A 23,267-nucleotide genomic window follows, 5' to 3' on the forward strand; every position below is an offset into this window, starting at 1 on the left:
TTCTGGATCACACAGTTGAGCAGGAAGAATCTGATCTGAGATCAGCGCTCGTGCTCTTTCTCCCTCTAAGTGTGCTTAGTAATCTTGTAAATGTCACTTTAAACATTCGATAATCGTTACGCCCGTAACACCGAACTAGGCCTCCAAGTCTTGTGTGTGTGCGTGTGATCCAGACACCTCCTGCAGGCTGTGTGTGTGTGTGTGTGTGTGTGTGTGTGTGTGTGTGTGTGTGTGTGTGTGTGTGCGCGCGTGTGAGAGAGAGAGAGAGAGAGAGAGAGAGAGAGAGAGATCAGGAAGCTCTGGTTAACAGGGCGTGGGCCCCATCGATGACTTACACCCGAGGTTGTGCTGAACTTCGTGGCCATTCTTTGTCAAACATGCACTCTGATTCAAGCTGTACGTCCAACTGCAATACTTATAATAAAACACAGAGATTGTCCAATCTGAAGACCAAAAAAAGTGTTTTTTGTTGTTGTTTTGTTGTTTTTTTAAAACAAGTTAACCACTGTCCTAGCCTGTATAGAAATTCATACACATTTCGACTAGTAACACAAGCGTAACTCGTTTCCATAGCAACAACTTACATGGAAGTTGTTCTTTAACGAATTAAAAAAAAAGTAATTGTTGACGATTTGCTGTAGTAGAAGAGGAAAAAAACGCTGCAGGGCATCCTGTTCTGATAGGAAAATAGTCATCTTTTGACAGTAAACACACCTCATGTTGTTGTTTATTTTCCTATAGCACCCGTGCCCCCAAGTGTTTATATATATATATATATATATATATATATATAAAATGTGTGTGTATTCTAAGGTTAATCAATATAGGTCAAATGTCTCGGGATACTTAAGACATATCACACATTCTGCACGTATTAGATAAACTGATTTAATCCAGGGTTAAGCTTCATCTTTTTTTGGTACAGCTCAGTCTAAATCGTATAAAATGACAAAAAAAAATAAATAAATCGTATAAAATGACTATAGTACAAACTACTGATGTGTATAAATCTTAGTAAATTACACGACTCGTATTACTAACCAGGTTGTTTTGAAGCCCAAGGTACTAGCGGCACCTGGAGGCCAGGAGTGGTGTTGCAAATATAATAACTCCGAGAAAGGAAAATAAACATATTCCAGGATTTATTCATATATTTCTCTAGCAATATTCAGTCACCAAACATGTGTAGGAAAAAAAAAACATTTCATGTTTGGCTGAATTTCCCCTTTAAGGACCTTTTGCTCCACGTGAAATGCTGTCAGGCCCCAATTTGAATAATTTGTGTTGCATAATTGCACCATTATGCGAGAAGAATAGACGCATTTTCACGGTGAACAATTGGTTCATCTGGCAGCATGGGTTCCCTTTTAGTCTTCTCTAAAGAGTAGGCTGTTTCGCTCCATTGTTCTTAGCTGGGGATTTTGTCGAGAGCAGTGTGTTGTATTATGTTTTTACGCTCGAACGAGTTCGCACAGTCAGTTTCTAAGGAATGTAATTAGGTTTTGAAATGATCTCCTTCCATTGTTGCTGTAAGAGCTTGCTATAACAAAGCCATTAAAGCTCTAGCAGCATCACTGAGGTGATTTTCTTGGAAATTTTCCTCTGAACACTGCATACACTGTATAAAACCAACAAGTTAAATAGTACAGTACAGTAGTTGTTGCCAATTCCCAGACCATTATCCATGTCTCTGTTATCACACATTGGACCCACAGTTATTCTATAATCCGGATCGTTCAATGTCATAACATGGACGTGAAGAAGGAATGGAAAGGGAACTGCGTCGGAGCGCGATGCATTTTGGGTATGTTCTGATTCTTAACTAAACAGCGTTATTAGTCTCTCATCTAATGAACTGACTTGGAGCAGATCAAGCAGTTGAATTGATTAAACATTTATTCACTTTTACAGCATTTGGCAGATGCCCTCAGCCAGAGCGACTTACATTTTATCTCATTTATACGACTTAAGGGTCTTGTTCAAGGGCCCAGAAGGATCAGCTTGGTGGTGCTGGGATTCGAACTCACTTCCTTCCAATCAGAAGTCCAATGTCTTAACGACTGCGCTGCTACCACCCCAAAACCAGGAGGAAATGCTGAGGACGAGGTGACAAAGGAGCATCGAACAGCATTGTTAGAGCAGCACATGAGATAGCAAAGGGGAAAGTCAACAATGGGTGCCTTAAAAACCGTATCGGAATGGACTTTAAGGTGGCGATGGTGGTTCAACCAAGGTGCATTTAAAAATGTCTCTTGAGATGATGCTAGAAATTAGACCAATGGAAATGGCAAGGGAGGTCAACAAGTGTGTGAAACTACCCTGAAGATGGTGACTGAACCGAACCTGAGGAAAAGCGGTACTTACCACGATGATGGAAATTAAACCAAGGGTGAATGGTTACAAAATGTCGACCAGGGTTTGTTCAAACATCCTTAAGATTAAACCTTTTAAGAAGTGATGAGTAAAGCTGACATGGGTGTATTTAGAACAGGATTGGGATGACCCTTAAGATGGGGATTCGATCAAGAGGAAATGCTGAGGGAAAGTCGACAAGGGCATGATAGAAAACAGTACTGGACCGGCTTGTAAAATACTGACGGGGATTAAACCTTCAAATGTTGAAGGAAAGTTGCAAAACATTGAGCAGCTGTTTGAGAGGGAGTGAAACTGAGGGGAAATGGCGAGGGAAGGTAAACAAGGGTGTGGTACAAACTGTATCGGACTGGTCCTTACTCTTTAAGGGGGAAATGGTGAGAAGTTAACATGTTGAAAACAGTTTTTGATATATCGACAAGGAATCAAAAGGGAGAGGGCACACTATTAGAACAGTGGCATGTTCTCCCCGTGTGGGTTTCCTCCGGGTACTCCGGTTTCCTCCCCCAGTCCAAAGACATGCATGGTAGGCTGATTGGCATGTCTAAAGTGTCTGTAGTGTGTGAATGGGTGTGTGAGTGTGTATGTGATTGTGCCCTACGATGGATTGGCACCCTGTCCAGGGTGTACCCCGCCTTGTGCCCGATGCTCCCTGGGATAACTCCAGGTTCCCCGTGACGCTGAAAAAGGATAAAGCACTATAGAAGATGGATGGATGGATGAAACTATGGAGAAATGATGAGGAGAACATGGTGAGTTAAACAGCATTTCCTGTAAAATGGTGACAGGGATTAAACTGAAGGGAAAGGGTGAGAGGACAGTTAGGAAGGCTGTTCTCAAAATGCTATATCAAAACTCCTGATTAATTTGTTAGAATTACTTTATCTACTTAATTACTTAATCTTCAACAAACAACAACCAATCATTTACCATTAACGTTATGGTAATACCATTAATGTTTAAAGCCCTTAAGATGGCGACAGTGAGGGGAAATGTGAAGGGCTAGTGGATGAAGGAATGGGTTTTTAGCAGTAGGGATAGCTCTCGATGTCATGTGACCTTATCAATACTGAAATGTGCGTTAGCTGGAGATAAAAGTGTCATTTTGAGCATTTACCAGTAGATGGCAGTATTGTTCTGTAACTCTTGAGGATCAGGGCTCTGTTCCAATAACAGGGCTCTGTTCCAATGAACTGTCAACGTGCCCTCATAACAATGATTATTTTATTTAAATGAAGATGCTGTGGTTTCCTTTCCATTCTTTAAAGGTGCAATTGTAATTTTTCTTATTAATACAAATAACCTGAAAAACATATTACATGATTAAAAAAAAAAAATCTTTTCAAAGGCTTTTTTTAAGCACAAGAGTATAACATGGGAGAGAAAACATTGTTTGGAAACCTGCGATCCGGGTCCTATTTAACAGGGTGACACAAGGACAATTAGGGCACTGTATACAGTTGTACACCCTAAATAATCTTAGAGTCTTTATACAGGCTGTAGGTAGGACCGGACCATGCAGTACACACAAAAACGTTATTAATTTAAAAAACTAGTGACCAAACGTGAATGAAAAGTAGAAAGAAAATGGGAAAAGCGGAAATACAAAGGCAGTAAATGAAAAAAACAATGTAATATTTTAATGTGTGTGCAGTCATTTCTTTATGGTGCGTATGATACTGACTGTCATTTACCTTATATATATATATTTTTAATTCCACTTAATTTTTTAGCTATTTATTTCTGTATTTAGGTTTTTTCTTATTTCTGTTCACTCTCCATTGCTTGCATTTTAATTTTGGAAGATTGTTATGCTTCAACAGCGTTAACTGCTAGAAAAAAGAAAGTGCTTCCAGTTTTTCCAAAATGGCCGCCTCCATTGCATTCAGTTACATGGTGAAGTCTTGTACTTGTTTACAGATGACGGGCCGTTCTACTATGTCCCACGGCGTCCAAAACCGCATCTGGAGAACTAGACGTGGTTCTGGGAAGAAATTTACACTAAAGATTTTAGGTGAGACAGACTTCTGTTACTTATTAACTACATTAGCATCGTAGCTCGAGTGCAAATCTACTAAACGTCTGAGTTTATGGAGATCTGTTTACGGGGTTTTCTGTCAAAAAACATCAACATTTTGACTTATTAACTGATCTGTTTGAATCCTTGAAGTTTTCTTGCAGTTCAGATTCGTCTGTTAGGTTGCCAGAGCGGCTTTCTTTTTAAAAACAAACACTCATTTCAAAAGTTTAGTCGCTTATTCTAGTTCCAAAAACACGATGAACGTCGAATCTAAACAGTTTAGCTATAGTTAGTATATGATCCGTTATTATCAAGTACGGTGTTCCCTAAAACATAGGCATTTCCTTACAATAACTCAGTGTTTCGAGACAAAAATAAATGAATAAAAAAATTCAACATACTAAGTCACAATCCTGAGAAAATCACTATTCTGAGATAAAATCATGTACAAATTTTGAGATAACAATTTAATCGCTTTGAGATAATTAAGAAAAAATTAGGGGGAAAATACTTTGAAATAAAAAAAGAATTACTTGTTGATATAAAAGTAAAAAAAATATATATTGTATGTAAAAAATTTTGAAAATAGTCCTTATTTTAGATTTCGAATTTCGATTTAATTATTTAAGATTTCGAAAAAAAGTCACTTTTTTTGAGGGGGAAATGTCATTATTTCGAGACAAAAAAACGTATTTTGAGGGGGAAAAAAATAATTAAAAAAATTAAGCTACTAAGTTAAAAATTTCACACACACACACACACACATAAAAAAAACCCATCACTTTGAAAACAAGTATTTTGAAGTCAGAATTTTCCGATAGGAAGTAAAAAAAAACAGAAACTGTCATTACCTCGAGACAAAAAACCCCCACAATTTTTAACATCATAACTTATTTTAAAACGTTAATGTAAAAATTTTGAGTCTATCCAAAAAAATTTGAGATAATAAAAAGTCAAGATTGAGATTTTTATTCCAAAACGGACACTGTTAGTCCAAAAGTTTGACACAAAAAGTATTATTTTTCAGCCCAAAAGTATTATTTTGATCCGAAATATGAACATTTGAATATAAAACTTCATCGACTGAAACAACACACAACATAAAGACGAGAACGTTTCGGAAAATCTGACTCTTCTTTCGTACAAGTCTGATCAAATTTCTGTCCAGCAGCTATTAGTGATTCATCTGATCCTGACCTCCCACACACACACACACACACACACACACACACACACCTGTTTAGCCTTCATTGTAATTCTGAATCAGCTCCTACGCATCATTTGACTCGAATAACGCGCAGCAATAACGGTCTGTTTTCCCCTCTGACACTTTGTCATTATTCTTTCTCCTGATTTGTTTCTGTTTCTGCTCCTTTCATTATAGCCCAGTGCCTGAGTTTTAAATGAACGAACGAATAAAATGTAAATCCACAATGAGTCATGCGCGGGGTGACGAACGGAAGCTGATCTCATCACATCCAGACACAAAGGCAGCATCCTCTTCTTCTTCTTACCGCTCTCTAATTATTCTAGCATAGAATATACAGTGTATAGGAAGTCTAGGGGACATACAGTATAGTGCACTACATAGGGCCTAGAAACTGTTATGTCATCCCCTACACACACATACAGTGTATAGGAAGTCTAGAAGCTATAGGGGATATATATATATACACACCCTATATATAGTGTGCACTACTCTATGTAGGGTGTAAGTATGCACTCAGGACAGAATGTGTTGTTTATATGAATATTGTACAGAGTGTGTTTGAGACACAACCGGAACAGGCAGCACTGCTGCATCAGCTGTGAGTATGATCCTCAACACACACACACACACACACACACACACACACACACACACACACACACATACACTCATACTCAACATGGCTATTTCAGAGTGAAGAGATGACAATGTGTGTGTGTGTGTGTGTGTGATGATGAATCAAAGTCTCTGCTTCCTGTGTACTGCGTAAGGGGACAGATGGATGACTGTGACAAATCACTCACACACACACACACACACACACACAGTACTTCTCAAGTCGGTAAAAGCATGCGCAATGAAGATGTCAACATTGTTGATACTTAATGTGCGAAAACTGAGCCTTCGGGCAGGCCGCTACTACACACACACACACACACACACACACACACGCATACTGAGAAAACGGCATCAGGAAAACAGTGGTCAGGAACAACATTTCATTGATGCTGACTTCAGAGTTTGACGTCAGCTTACTTGTTAAGTGTGTGTGTGTGTGAGATCAACGTCGAGAAATGCGTCCACCTCGTTTCACACCACACAGTCAACAACAACACTTCTGGTGTCACAGAAAGCACCTAGTTTTTATAGGAGGACAAGCACCAAAGGTGTGTAGTTTTGTGTGTGTGTGTGTGTGTGTGTGTGTGTGTGTGTGTGTGTGGGCACTAATTAAGGTTGATTTTGCTGCATGACTTGACAGCACACACACCTTACCCCACCTTACCGCCAACTCGGCTGGATGTAGCGCTTGCACACATACGCACGCACGCACGCGCACACACACACACACACACACGCACACACAACACACACGCACCCTCACACGTACCTGTATTGCTCATGAGTTGTGTGTCATTATGAATACTTCAGCTCTGTCAGTGAATCAGAGTTCATCACACACACACACACACACACACACACACACACCTTCATTCTCACTGTGTTTCTCTCTCTCTCTCTCTCTCATATATATATATATATATATATAATCTGTCTATCATTCTTGTGGTCTGTCCATCTGTCTCTCACTCTTGGTCTCGTTCTGTAAGTCTGCCTCTCTCTCTCATTCTTGCTGTACGTTTGTCTCTCTGTCTCTCTTCCTCTTTCTGTCTTTCTTTCACTTTCTCTGTGTCTGTCTCGCTATTGCACTCCTCTCTCTCTCTCTTTCTCTCTCTCTCTCTCTCTCTCTCTCTCTCTCTGACCAACAGGAAGTGCAGTGAGTCACAGAGAGAGCGAGAGAGTGTGTTTTCTTGACACCACTGTGTGATGCACTTCAGCGTGAATGAAAAGTTCGAACGCAGATGAGGTTTCCGTATATAATTAACACACAGCAGGTTGGCCGGTGTGTGTGTGTGTGTGTGTGTGTGTCTGTGAGACGATGCCCTGCCGCTGTACGACTGCCACTCTGTTTTTTAATATGCCTTCAGTTTAGCGCTAAAATCTGCGATTTAACAGCGGAGTTCTACTTATACCGAGTCTTTTCTTAGGAATTTATCGACATATCTGTGGGAAACGTCGACGTTCCTGATTGTTCCGTGTCATTTTTTTGTTGTTGTTACCGTCGCTGAGCCTTAAATAATATCAACGCGCAACCAGCTAGCTAACTAGCTACTCGATCACTAGCCTGGTTCAGTTTCTAGCGTCCGCTCGGCGTCGGAACCGTCCGCGACGGAAAATGAATTTCGGAAAGCTTTCAGTGTTCGAGAATAATCGAAGGATCTCAGCTGTCCATCAAACAAAGGGGGCGGGGCGTTAAAGAACAAGTTTGAATATCAAAACATATTTACTATGTTAATATTAAGGGTGTTCAATTCCGTGAAAGTTCTGTGATCGTTTCAAGATACTAAGGTATAGTTATGGGAAACTGTTTCCCTTATTAAGACTTAAATAATAATAATTTTGTACACAAAAGGCTTACACAAATTTACTTCTCTGCCCTTCGGTTGTACTGATTTGATTCAGTGATTCGGTAACTTACAGGATTCAGCATTTATTCGCTCCGAATCGGATTCTGTCGTGTGCCGCCTCTCGTCGCGGTTTTTTTAGGCAGGCGAGAACCCAGCGTGCACACTCGCCGGTCCGAAAGAGAGTCCTCTTCCAAGTGAACTCTAGAGCAGTGGCGAAGCGATTCGACTCTGAATCGACTCGACCGAATCAAGCACGTTTGATTCACTGCTAAATCCAGATGTGAGCAAAGGCCTGCGCTGAGACGGTTTAGGAATACCGAGTTCAGGAAACACTTGGAGCGTTTCGGATATTTAGATCGACAGAACAAAAATTCAGGGTTGTGCGGTAAAACTCATTTGCATAAACACCGCCTTCTACTGTACTTCTACACGCCCCTAGTTGAATATTCGCGAAGGCCTACGTGTTATTTTGCTCATGTGAAACACGCAAGCAATCCTCCACAGACTGTGTCGGTAAATTGTGTGTTTAGTGTGTGTGTTTATTGTGTGTGTGTGTGTGTGTGTGTGTGTGTGTGTGTATGCATGCCCGTCATCGATTTTTGAAGACATGAGCAACGCATGTGTTGATGCAGACTAACATGACGTAGGCTTTTACACTTTGAATACACACACGTCACTGACACATCACACTGGTGCGTACGCTTGTGTGTGTGTGTGTGTGTGTGTGTGCGCGCGTGTGTGTGTGTGCAGAGGGGGTCTTCACTAGCCTGATCAGAGTGGCCACTCTAATGATTTTCTATACTTTGTGTGTGTGTGTGTGTGTGTGTTGTTATCCCTCATCATTGCCACACACTCGAGTAATGAAGCCTTGACAGCTCTCTGCAGGACTCCACAAATACACACACACACACACCACACATATTACAGTGTGTTACAGCAGACAATGCCTAAGCTTCACAGTGAGTCATTGTTTTGTGTGTGTGTGTGTGTGTGTGTGTGTGTGTATGCGTGCGCAGTATAGTTATTAAGCAGGCCTGATGCAGTGTGTGTGCTCTACCAGCTAATCAAACACACAAATTCTGTTCTGTTGAATTTGTTACTGCCACACACACACACACACACACACACACACACACACACACACAACCTGTTCATGTCTCCCTTTTTTCACTCAGTACTTCCTTAATTCCTTCATACCATTTAAATAAAAGGAACTACTGGGAACTAGGTGTGTGTGTGTGTGTGTGTGAACTGATGTGTTTCTTGGTAAAGTTTAAGAATAAATATCATTGTGTGCAGCTTGTCCACACACACACACATATCACTCCCTCCTCACCAGCTGTAGGGGGTTTCACTACAGCTATGACTGCTCTAGTTTCACTCTCAGTCAGAGCAGGAAGCTCTGAAAACACACCTTAGGTACGACGGGTGATGTCCCGATGTCAACGCTAGCAAGTTGAGCTAGCAACCTACGTAGCATCAGTAGATGACGTCTAGCTACCTCAGTGCTGTCCCGCAGTAACGCCACCTTATTTCATAACTTAGAGTTATTTGAGGGAGAAGCTAACTAGCAAGCTAGCTGGCTATTTAGCTGTTCATGTTGAACCTCCTCGGTGTTGTTGTAATTTTAAATAACCACTCATTTTCTGATGCTATTTTTAATCATTACGTGTCCTTGCAAAGGCAGTCGAACTAGCTAGCGTTAGCTTGTTACTAGATATGCTTGCTAGAGTTGCAAAGAGCTGTCACTGCTAAACAATTGCTAAACATAAGTCACTAGCTAACAGCACCAGAAAATGAGATGTTAACCTAAAGCTAAGGAGTAGTTATTGGAAGATAATAACAGCAGAAAATGAGGTATTAAATAAAGCTAGCGTTACACTGAGGAGTTCAATTAGCTAAACATAGCTAGCTAGCTAATACCATCAGGACATTAGGTATTAAATAAAGCTAGCGTTACACTGAGGAGTTCAATTAACTAAACATAGCTAGCTAGCTAATACCATCAGGACATTAAGTGTTAAATAAAGCTAGCGTTACACTGAGGAGTTCAATTAGCTAAACATAGCTAGCTAGCTAATACCATCAGGACATTAGGTATTAAATAAAGCTAGCGTTACACTGAGGAGTTCAATTAGCTAAACATAGCTAGCTAGCTAATACCATCAGGACATTAGGTATTAAATAAAGCTAGCGTTACACTGAGGAGTTCAATTAGCTAAACATAAATAGCTAGGTAATAGCAGCAGGAAATGAGTCATTAAATAACACTAACATTAAACTGAGGCGTTTTCACTGGAATATATCAACTAAACAGATCCTCACAAAATGGCCGACCCTGAATTTAGCGCACTGTGAATAGATGCAGAATATGTGTTTAATTCCGTGTGTAAACGTTCATCAGCTTTGGGGAACAAAAAACGAAACGCACGAGCTGACTCTGTGGCGTCTGTATGTCCTTTAGACGGGGGTTCTTTATGTCGTCTGAGGATGTGGATTGTTTCGGGAAAGCTGGACAGGAAGTGGCAGGCCCTGCTGCTCTTTATCATTCAGAGAGACAGGAAGAGGAAGTAGCTCAGAGGAAACAGCTCCCCTGCTTACGAGATGCACTCGCTGCACTCGCTGCTTTATTAAAATTAGCTCTAACACACTGTCTGTCACACTGCGCACACACACACACACACACACACACACACTCAACCTCGACTAGGTTGGTACGGCAAGCCAGTGGTTCCAAAAAACATCATTCTCATTGTGTCTCATTTCTCTTTGTGTTTTTGTCTGATACATAATTAAGCTTTAATTCCATCCTACACTCGTCGACATAAAAAGGTTCCGTGGAGCTCTCTAAAGGATGCTTGGCTCGGTTCTCTGAGGGAACCCGTAAACGGTTCTACACAGGATGATCATTTCAGAAAGCTAGCATTATTCACTAAAACTGTCAGAAGACCTACAGAAGAACCTCTTTGTTCTGTCTGTCTGTTTCTCTGTCTGTATCCCTATCTTTCTGTCTGTCTGTCTACCTACGTCTGTTTGTATGTCTGTCTGTATACATATGTCTGGCTGTCTAGCTATCTAGCTGTCTGTCTGGTTATCTGTCTGACTGTCTACATCTGTCTGTATGTCTGTCTGACTAGCTATCTGTTTATCTATTTGTCTGCCTGTCTGTCTGTATACTTATCTGTCTGTCTGTCTGTCTACTTATATCTGTGTCTGTCTATCTATGTATCTGTCTGTCTGTATTTTTGTTTGTCAGTCTGCATATACATATCTCTCTGTCTGTCTGTCTGGTTATCTGTCTGGTTATCTGTCTGACTGTCTACCTATATCTGTCTGCTGTCTATCTATACACTAGCTACTAAACATGCTACAGTAGTACGATGGATAGATAGATAGATAGATGGATACACGTCCTTCCTCTAATGACTAGTTCTTGTTATATAATGAGTTCTCATGAAGCCACACTTCTTTGGAACATTGACATTTAGGACACAGCCTACATCTGTGGACTGATTTCAGGAACATGACAAAATGAACATTAGAGTAATATTAGTTTCTCATTAGACCACTTCCACTGTGCATGTGTGTGTGGGTGTGTGGGTGGGTGGGTAGGCGCTTGTGGTGGTGGTGGTGGTGGTGTGTTGTGGTGTTAAAAACATGATTTCCAGAAGATGATAGCGCTGTGTGGAAGTCACAGCGTGGGCGTTGGCTCTCAGCCAGACTCGAAGTGCACTTCCACTTCACACGCACTCTCTCCTGCCTTAGCACGTTAGCATAACGCTACACTCTGCTAGCTCTGTATATATAGACAAACTGGAGAACCGTTTTAGGGTGATGGAAGAGTGTACCCAGCATAAATCAACACTTCTACACATTACACATTTAGAAAGGGTTCCTCAAGGGTTCTTTGGATGGTTAAAGGTATTCCTGTAGTGTAGGGTTCTACCAGGAACATTTGGATCTATTTTATCCATTTTTTAAAAAGTAAATAACATTGGATGTTACCTGTTTAAATGACCTCACAGGGCTACTTCTTAGTGTTAAAACCGATGTACGCTGACAAAGCATTGTGGGTAAACCCATCTGAAACCCCACCAATGGTTCCTCTTATTTTAACAGATTTTTTTTTCTGTGTCAGGGTTTCTTAAAATGGCTCTTATTCTACCAAGAACACAAACTAGGTGTGAGTGCAATTATTAGGAACATACTGTGTGTGTGTGTGTGTGTGTGTGTGTGTGTGTGTAATTGGCAGGAGGTGTTTGTACGACCCTGAAGTGTGTATTACAGATATGGGGAGGTTTCTGATTGTGATCACTCTGACCATAAGACCTTCCTCTTGTTTAGTTTTCGGTTGTGTTTCTTGTCCGTTTGTGGGTGCAACTGACAGGTCATGTACAGTGGGCGTGTGTGTGAGAGAGCGAGAGATCTTGCCATCACATTTGGCTTGCCTAGTGTGAACTCGAAAACCACAAATACTGAAGTCAGCTGGGTGTTGGTCAGTCAGCGTTGGGTTTCAGGGGGGAAAAACACACTACAGTGGAGTTTTAAGTCAAGGTCAACATCATGGGCTTCCTGAAACTGAGTGTGAGTGTGTGTGTTTGGGTGTGTGTGTGTGCAGTGCAAATTCACCTTTCTCTAGTGTCTTGTTTCAAAATTCTAATATTAAAATGAATAATATTAATGAACTTTGTAAAAACATTTGCGGTTTTCATGCAAATGAAGCTTCGGCTTATTAAATACATATTAATATGCGTGAGTCTAATTTAAGAACATTGAATTTAGAGTTAAATTCTTTATTTCACCTCAAAGATGCCCTCGAGGGATTTTTTTTTTTTTATCAGAAAATCATCTGTTTATTATTTAATCAAGAAAATCTAGTGTACTGTTATAGGAAATTAGCCCCTTTTTTTTACGTAGTTTTCAGGATAAAATCTATCATAAATCTGAAAATGAATAACATTTAGACATATATTTCTACAATCAGCTTTGAAATAGTGATGGCAAGGAACATGTAAAATTTCATGAATCTACAATATTGGATTTTTGATTTTTTTGTGAAAAAATAATATTTAGGTTTAAAAATATACATGTAAGTGTGGTTTATAAGGTCTGTAAACGATATTGACGTGTATATATTGTAATGGCACAGCACTTGATATTTATATCAGGAAACAAGCTTTACTGGGTTATACATACGACGTGATTGTGAAGGGGGCGGAGCTTCTTCAAAGTTGCTAAGTTTTAGTTGCATGTCGTACATGCAGTTTAATCAACCATCTGATAAATTATATGAACAGAATTGTCATTTTCTCGTGTAGTGTCTTGCATTAATGAAATGTTCAGTTTCTATTTCCTCTAAATGCATCTTTGATGTGCACACTGCTGCTGGAGTCATGGATTGTTTCAGCTGTTAGTCATATAGCTGCTCTGAGTCATGTGTGGTATTTATTTATGAGGGCTGAGTCACTCATTCAAATCGTTTTTCATACAGTTCATAAGCCTGAGGATTTTAAAGCCAGCTCTTTTTTTTTTTTCTCTGGGATATTTTTTCAAACAGGCTTCATTTCTAAAATGTCTAGGTATTTATTCCAGAATGTTCCGCACATGGTGCTATTATTAACCCCTGAAAACACTGATGAGAAGCCTGTGTTCTGTTCACGAGGCAGCCAGTAAGGTACAGTGCATTCAGAAAATATTCAGACCCCTTCATTTTTTTTCACATTTTGTTATGTTGGATTTACTGCCATTCTTCTCTGCAGATCCTCTCAGGCTGTATCAGGTTGGATGGGAACCGTCAGTGGACAGCCATTTTCAGGTCTCAACAGAGATGTTCTATTCGGGTTCAAGTGCGGGCTCTGGCTTAGGGCCACTCAAGGACATTCACAGAGTTGTCTGTAAGCCACTCTTGCGTTGTCTTGGCTGGATGCTTAGAGTCATTTTCCTGTTGGAAGGTGAACCTTCGGCCCAGTCCGAGGTCCTGAGCGCCCTGGAATGGGTTTTCATTAAGGATATCTCTGTATTGTGCTGCGTTCAGCTTTCTTTCCTTCTACCCAGACTAGTGCCCCAGTCCCTGCCCCTGAAAAACATCCCCACAGCATGATGCTACCACCACCATGCATCACAGTTGGGATGGTATTGCGTAGATTTCTGGTTTCCTCCAGAAATGACACTTGGAATTGAGGCCAAAGAGTTCAATCTTCATTTCTTCAGACCAGAGAAGCTTGTTTCTCATGTGTTTTTAAAATTATTATTATTTTTTTGCAAATTCCAAGCTGGCGTTCAGGTGTCTTGCACTGAGAAAAGGCTTCCATTTGGCCACTCTGCCAAAAGGCCCAGATCGATGGAGTGTTGCAGTGATGGTTGACCTTCTGCAAGTTTCTCCCATCTCCACACACGATCTCTGGAGCTCAACCAGAATGACCGTCGGGTTCTTGGTCACCTCTCTTACTAATGCCCTTCTCTGCCAATTGCTCAGTTTGGCCTTGTGGCCAGCTCTAGAGTCCTGATTGTTCCAAACGCCTTCCGTCGAATAATGGAGGCCACTGTGCTTTTGGGAATCTTCAAAGCAGCATACATTTTTGTAGCCTTCCCCAGATCTGGATTTCCCCACAATCCTGTCTCTGACCTCTGCAGGGCCCCTTGTTGGGCAATACCTTCTGCGTCATAATTGAAATTCCATCGTTTCATAAATGTATGGAAAAACAGTACTGAGAAAGTATACTTAAGTGAAAATATAGATAATGTGTCATAATCTTAAGTTGCGGAGGAAAAGGAGAAGGAATCCAGGCAAAAATGTATAGAAATGAAAGTAAAAAAGTTTCTACTTAATGTTTTTCGCTGACAGGATTACATTAATGTCATGTTTTCATGTGAAAAGTAACTATTATTACTTATCTAAACCTATTAGAAAACAGTTTTAAACCAACTACACAACTTAGGTGTTTTATATATAAATACGCACCAAACAAACCCCCGACAACTTGCGTATAATAGCCAAGTACAATTACATACTGTAAGCATTGTACATTCCAGCTTCCTGTTAGCTAGCTAACATTGTTACTGTTTTGATTAACTGTCATATTTGTCGTTCTTGTAGTTAAATGTAGCTAGCTTGGCATAAGTTCGATTAACTCGCTATCAGCTGTACTAGTGAGGTGATTGCTCATGACATCATCACTATCTGTGTATAATTTACTGTTGTATTTAGAAATGAATTTTTTTTTTTGGCTAAACAGTTAATAGATACATAGTGGTATTAATTATCCGTTATCCGAACCGATATCCATTTTGAACGTTAAACGAGTTAATCTTAAAGATAAAGATAACGTCAGTCGTAAGACAAGACGGTGTTGTTGAAGGACCAGCGATTTATTATTGGCGTCTTTATTTAAAACGAGCCCGTTGACTACGTATTTTTGCGTCAGTTACTAGTTGCATGCATCTGCTCATCGATTGGTTTTCTCTTAAGTGTTTTATTATTTTTTTTTTTTTTACTTCTTTCTCCTTTTCTATATCATGACCTTTAGAGATCCAGGCTTGGTCTTGTATATTGTTTCTGCTCCATCCTGTCCGTCCTGATCTGTTCTATACATCACTTCCTGTCCTTCCTGTCTCAAAGGCAAACAATGAAAACAATACTATGCAATATTTATATATATATATGTGTGTATATATGTGTATATATATATATATATATATATATATATATATATAAATATATATATATATAAAATATAATTTTACAGCAGTAATATACTAGATAGAAGGATATGAAGTACTTTTCTGTTTTTGGAAATATGAGTGGAACTGTCTAGTAAGAACCTCTAACTAGACACGAACTGGAGTATTTGGGACCCTGGTGTGGTATCGGTGGCGTTGTCAGGAAGAGCTTTTGTGTGTGTGAGACCTTTCCACTGACCTTTAAAGTGAGAATGTCAGGGTTATTTGTAAAATTTGTACAACTTTCACATCCTCGTGTTTATATGTGCATTAATACTTCTCTATCGTTTGAGAGTTTTTCAGCTCCACCATGTCTATGTAGGGTTTTTTTTTTATTATTACAATCACAGGCACACCCACATTCTTCTTACACACCATGATTTGTGTCCTCCCTCATTCTCGTATGAGTTATACCAAGGACGTTCCTTTGCTTCGATCTTGGATACACTAAGGGTTGTGTTTCAATGAGGTGTGTGCGCTCTAATGAAAAGACAGGGATAGTGAGCTAAATATAGCACCTCTCTGAGGTAGCGAGAACGCCTTCACCTGAAGGACGTATCACCCTTGTTTTTTTTTGGTTTTTTTTGGACTGTCATTTATACAATGTGATGCAGTGTTGTGACGCTTGCAGATTGTGATGGAGTCGATCACGATGCTCTTGGTGCTTTATTATAGAAGTCACTACTCGTCTTGCTCTGAGCGAATGTGCAAAATGATTGTGAATGTGGGATTTTTACATGTGGGATCTGTACATGCTGTTCACTGCAAAAACATTATACCTAGATGATATTTACAGGAAAAAAAAAAAAACGCAGACAAATTCATCTGGTACAAGATTACAAAAAAAAAAAAAACCAACCCCAAGCGTATGATTATTAAACTGTTTTCTAGACGTTTTACTAATTTCAAGTTTGAGATAGATTTCTAAGTGCTTCTAAAAACATCAATATATATCAAATCATATATCATATTAGATGATTTTTTTCACTATGAACATCTTAACATACACTATTTTACCATATGTGAATGAAAACATCTGTGAAGCCCACCACACACTAAACATCTGGTTGCTCTGGAGTATATTTCACTTTCATGTTGTCCTTAGGGCGTCTAAACTTTTGCACGCAATGAAACACTAAATATACATTACAGACGTTCTACAGTGCTGTTAATGCATAAACACCAATTCACACCATAACTGATGTAGTGTATTTAATATATAATTTTATTTTTGTACAGTTTAATCACTATAGGATTGTTGACTTGAATTTACTTATTAAGGAACAACATGGCATACTTTTTTTTTTTTATCCGTTTATATTTACAGAAAAACCGCAAAAAGTAAACTCTCCTGTGTCGGAGAACTTGAAGTTACAGCGTATTTGTAGAAAATGAATCAACAAGTTCTGATCAATCGGAATCGAGAATTCCACAGCGCTGTGGTACAGTTTTCGTGTTTGGAAGCGATTGCGTCGTTCCTAAAAGGTCGTGTTCGTGTATTACGAGTGGCCTCTCGTACGGTTTTCAGTACGAGTTGAGAACTCTTTGAAAAGTAAAGTGTGATGTTGTTGTGATGTGATGTCGGAGGAAAAGGAGGGAGGTGGAATCTACCTACGGCCGTCACCTTCCGAGAATGTCGGTGAAGATATGGCTCTTTCTGTCCCTCCTCAACTTTCTCTGTGCGTGAGTCACACAAAAACAAAATCCACCAAGGTGGAATGAAAGAAAAGGCAGCATGACTGAGAGAGAAAGAACGAGGAAGAAAGAGAGAGAGAGAATGTGTGTGTGTGTGTGTGTGTGTGTGTGTGTGTGTGTGTGTGTGTGTGTGTGTGTGTGTGAGAGAGAGAGAGAGAGAAAAGTAATTACGGCTACATGATGACTATACTTCATGCAGTGACAGATATCATGCTGTATTGTCAGTCTTCCATCAATATAATGGAAATGATGATGACGGAGGAGAAGGAGGAGGTCATTGTCTGAATTGAATCATCACCCGCAATCGAACAATGGCCATGGTGTTTGTATACACATAACCTTTGAACGCTTCAGACTAATGCTTTTAACATATGTAGTTATTGTGTAGCATCAGAAAGGCCCTAAAAAACACACACACACACACACACACACACACAAACACACACACTTGTATTACTATCCTTGTGAGGATAATGCTATGATACACTTAAACCTGACTTGTGGGGACTGGCCAAATGTCAAGGGTCAAACCTGTCAGATATTTCTGTCCTTGTGGGGACATTAGGTCCCCAGTAAGATTTAAAAACAAGCCCCCATATACACACATACATTAGTCTTAAAATCCTTGTGAGGACCTTCCATTAATGATATGATACACAGAAACCTGACTCATGGGGACCGGGGAAAGGTCAAAGGTCAAACCTGTCAGATGTTTCTGTCCTTGTAGGAACATTAGGTCCTCAATAAGATTTAAAAACATGCCCACACACACACACATTAGTCTTACTATCCTTGTGAGGACCTTCCATTGATGCTATGATACACAGAAACCTGACTCATGGGGACCGGGTAAATGTCAAGGGTCAAACCTGTCAGATGTTGACAAATGCACAAAACAGGGGATTTATAAGTACAAAGGAATGATGGGAAAGCGGACAGAAATCTGAAACTCTCACAAATAACGAGGAACTGAGAAAGGGATTAAAGGATGGTCATGATTGTGTCTAAATGTCACTCGCATACGACATTACGGAAATGCAAAAGAGTCTTTAATGGGATTTTCTGTGATCTGTCTCCAGCGGATGTATTTTAACCACATATATAAAATATGGTTAAAAAAAAAAAAAAACCTTGAAGAGGCTGCGTCACACACTTCCACCTTCTCTACATTGTAAAAATTGTGTAAGGACGACTAAAACATGATCGGTGTGCTGTCCTGGGAAAATAGTCAACAACGGCACGGTGCGATGAAAACGATGGAAGTTACTGCTACCACGGAAAATATTTCCCTATAATTTCAGCGCATTCCGAAGCGTCTTCTTCCTCTTACACCACAGCTATTTTCCGAATGATCCGTTTTTTTTTTTTTTTATCTGTTTATAGTTCCGTTCTATAAATAGTTCCGTTATAGCAGCTATAAACAATCGTTCCCTCACCGTCTTGTCGTCCTTCCGAGAAACCACAAAGTGTAAACTCGTCTGTCTTGAGCATGCCGGAAATCTTAACGTTATAGCTTTACCTCTGACACTGGAGACTCCTTCCATAAACATCTCAATCGACAAACTGTAACGGCTGAAAAGGACTCGACCAATCAGCTTCAAGAATTCTGCATTGCATTGATGTAATTAAAATGAATCAATTCACTGTTGTATCATTTGTTAAATTGTTAGTACTTGACTTATCACATCTTATCACATTCTCTAAAGATTAGGATATGCAGGCTGACTCATAGGGATTTAAATGTGTGTGTGTGTGTGTGTGAATCCCAGCACATTCTTTTCAGTTTCTAGTTCCTCTCTTTCTGTATACTGTCACACACACACACACACACCACACATACACCGAATAGAGAATTACATTACACACACACACATGTCTATGAATAAAGCTATTGTGACCTGGAGCATAGAAATGTATAGGGAAGAAGCAGGTCAGAAATCACAAGCGTGTGTGTGTGTGTGTGTTGGAAGAGGCATGACACAGAGATGATCAGTAAACAGAATTGGTGTTGTGAGTCAAGGCTTACTGTGGAACATTTTGTGTGTGTGTGTGTGTGTGTGTGTGTGTTCTTCAAACAAGTGCCATAAACACACATCCTACTACGGATGAATAATCGGGTTAGTTTTGACACTTTCAGCTTCTTCGCTCATGCGATCACTATCGAGCTTTAAAACAACCAAGCATTTCATATAATTTATTACAATTACAGGAAAAGCACTCTCTCTCTCACACACACACACACACACACATGCTGTTGTGTTGCATCAATGTCTGAAATCCTTACAAGGCTACATTCCATATATGTGTGTGTGTGTGTGTGTTCATGTGTTATTGAGTAAGTAAGTGTGTTATCGTCTCTTTCATTCCGAGCACTCAGCTGGAGTCCGGTGAATACATCTGTTAATATCATCATCGTCTTCGTCGAAATGTTTTCAGACTCAACAAACGACTCAAGTTATGAGTCTTTCAACTTACGGTTCATGATGTTGCCAAATGGAAACCTTTTTCCTAGAAGAATTTGGTCAATGCTAAGCACTGAAACACTTCATTTCAAGAAAATGGTTGTTATGTGGTAAAATTTGCAGTAAACAATGTAAAATAACAATACTACTACTACCACCAACTACTACAACTACTATTATTGCTACTACTATTACTATTACTACTACTATTACTACTACTACTACTATTACCATTACTACTACTATTACTACTACTACTATTACTACTACTACTACTACTATTACTACTACTGCTACTACTACTACTATTACTATTACTATTACTACTACTACTACTACTACTATTACTACTATTACTACTATTATTACTATTACTACTACTACTACTACCACCAACTACTACTACTACTATTACTATTACTATTACTACTACTACTACTACTACTATTACTACTACTACTATTACTACTATTATTACTATTACTACTACTACTACTACCACCAACTACTACTACTACTATTATTACTAAAACTACTATTACTATTACTACTACTATTAGTACAAATAATAATAAATTTCATTTTGCAGTGTGTAAAAAAGAGAGAAAATTACGAGTCAAAAGTAAAATTAATAGGCAAGTATATAATAGCAGAAGGTAATAAATATAAAATATATAATACAAAGTGTCTACTAAGCTGTTACTAAAACTACAATCATTAAATAAATATAAAAGTTATATCACAGCTAGCATGAAAGTAAAAGTAAGATAAATTTCCAAAAAGTATCTTTCTTTCTTTTCTTTTTTTTTATTTTATTTTAAAATTCAGACATATACGGAACATAACGAATGTTCAATGGTGATGTGTTCCGCATTGTTCTGACGCATAAAAATATCAAATAGAAATAAAAGGCTGTGCTACTACTGTTCTTAAGTAATATAATGCTTCTAGTATTTCTAGTCTTTATTGGGTGTTTAAGATGACGATAAAACAAAAGTAAGAACATTAAGCCGATTTGTTGACGTTTTCACTCGTTCCAAGCTTGTTTTAAATTGTAATCTTCTTTCATTTGTAGCCTTGTTCTATTACCAGATAACTTTTACTTTAAGTTTAAAATGACATTTGTTTCTAGAGAGAAGCAAAACTATCTTAAGACCTGTATTTTACATCGAGTTCTAGAGGAATTTTGTACTTTTTAGCATAACCGTAATACGTTCTTTAAAAGGGGCGTGGTCTCCCGCTCCATTCATCTATTGAATGAGTTTTTTAAAAAAGCTGTACGAGGAATAGAACGCTTCAGGACCTACTGTCGTATTCCTTTCGTGTCGTGCGTATCTCTACGTTGAATGTTGTGGGTATCGTTAGCACATGCCTGTTAGTGATGGCAGGAAGGAAGTGTGGTCTGCGATGGTCAATGTAGACTTTGACCGAGGAGGCGGTTGAGTAGATTTTTATCTCCTGATTTACATACGTTTCCTGTTTAATCGCTACACTTTACTTTTCCCGTGAACTTTCCCGTACGAGATTTTCTACAAGCTGTTGTGCAACGTTGTTGACTGCTTTGAAAGCGCTATGAGGAGAGCACTAATCAGATTACAGTGAATACGCTGTGGTGTAATGGAGATGTGCCACCTGTGTGTGTGTGTGTGTGTGTGTGTGTGTGTGTGTGTGTGTGTGTGTGGTGTACAGTATATGTGCAGTGTTCTGAGATGAGCACAGAATTTCAGTCTGGAATCCAGGAAGCACCTGCTCTATTGTGTGATCGTCTTTATTTAAAGATTTTACATTCGTTTCGGGAAGTCACCGCACATAAACACACACACACACACACACCAGAACACCAGAACAGACCAGAGCAGATCAGATACATCACATGGTGGGTGATAATAGCACTGGGACAGTGGGGGGAAAATCCCAGGCTCACTTCACTAAGCAGGAAGACTTGATGTGCGCTTCTGGAACATTCTGACTAACGCAGAGCATCTACTTTTATCTAGAAATAATATGTCCTTGCTGACACACACAGGTTTAGTCGTGTCGTCCGTCACCCTGGAATTTGTACACAAGGCCTTCTGGTTACAGAACAGATTCGAGGAACCAAACTCTGATGAGTTTAACGTTTATCTTCTGGTTCACTATATATGTAATATATATATATGTGTGTGTGTGTGTGTGTGTGTGTGTGTGTGTGTGTGTGACGTATGAGTAGATGGTGACTTTCCAATGATGTCTACATGGGGTTTTTTTTTTTTTCCTTTCAGCCTTTTCAGTGTAAAATGGGCGGGGCTATCTAATTGCTGCAATCCGATTGGCTGCCTCCGTCATCGTATCTGTAAAAACTGATTCGAGAGTTTAAACGTGACGGGGTCGGTTGCCAGTCAAGTTCTCTCTTCGTACGAAAAGTACACACTCCTCCGGCCTCTTTTTAGCGATGAGCGGTAACCAGAGAGTCTCGTAAAAAGCTACAACTTGCTTGTCAATACTTTGATATATTTTATTTAAGCGAAATCAAACATAGAAAGCGGAGCTTTTTTATTTGTATAAGTGCGTAGGTTGGGTTTTCCCATGAATTCACACTAGCTAAAACGCTTATGGATATGGATGTCAGCTCATTTGCCACCACACACACACAAACACACATTTAATAAGTGCCACACCCTTTGTGTAGTCAAAAATGGTTAAATTAATAGTAGTGGCGATTTAATGTGTGTATATTTTCCACAATAAGAGACTGTCCATTCTGAAGCCTTGGTGATATTTTGGTTTGGTTTTGATCGCCTGAGCGAGTGTGTGTGTGTGTGTATGTGTGTGTGTGTGTGTGTTCCCCTAGAGCTGTGTGATGTCATCAGCCGAGAGCTTACACTGAGGCCATATGGCTGACTGCCTGCTGCTCTAATCCAATCACAACCTGCTCTTCCTGTCACACACACACACACAGAGTGCTCGCAGGCAGGAATGCATTCATATGAATTCATGCTGACACTCGTCCGCATGTGCACACTCATTTTCACTAACAGTCATGCATGTTACACTTGCACACACACACACACAGTCACTGCAGTCTAAAGGGTACTAAACTACTGAACCTTTTATTGTCGCTCTGAAGTGTACACCTTTTCGTACCTTTTAGCGTGTCTTCGACCAAGAAAGATGCATGCAAAACATAAATGGTTTTAACCCTTCGTTAGTGCTTTAAGGAACCAACGTGAGGTTCTTAAGAGCGATGCCAGGAGAACCTTTTCCAGTCCCACAAAGAACCTTATAGGGTTCACTTTAACCTGTTGAGGGATGATCAGCTACCTTGAAGAACCACTGCTCTGAAG

The 23,267-nt window shown here is 39.5% G+C and overlaps 1 protein-coding gene across 2 annotated transcripts in view; it reads left to right on the forward strand.

The window, feature by feature from the left end:
• The window catches only part of mxi1 (max interactor 1, dimerization protein), a 17,962-nt gene extending 17,381 nt beyond the window's left edge, over positions 1-581 (forward strand). The window contains exon 6 of one of the 2 annotated variants that reach the window (XM_053617072.1): positions 1-581. This exon is cut by the window's left edge and continues 2,015 nt beyond it. The gene's annotated coding sequence lies outside the window, so the exon portion shown is untranslated. The other variant, XM_053617073.1, reaches the window with a different exon arrangement.
• Positions 582-23,267: the final 22,686 nt, after the last annotated feature.

Source organism: Ictalurus furcatus, chromosome 27 (assembly GCF_023375685.1).
Source record: "Ictalurus furcatus strain D&B chromosome 27, Billie_1.0, whole genome shotgun sequence".
NCBI lineage: Eukaryota > Metazoa > Chordata > Actinopteri > Siluriformes > Ictaluridae > Ictalurus > Ictalurus furcatus.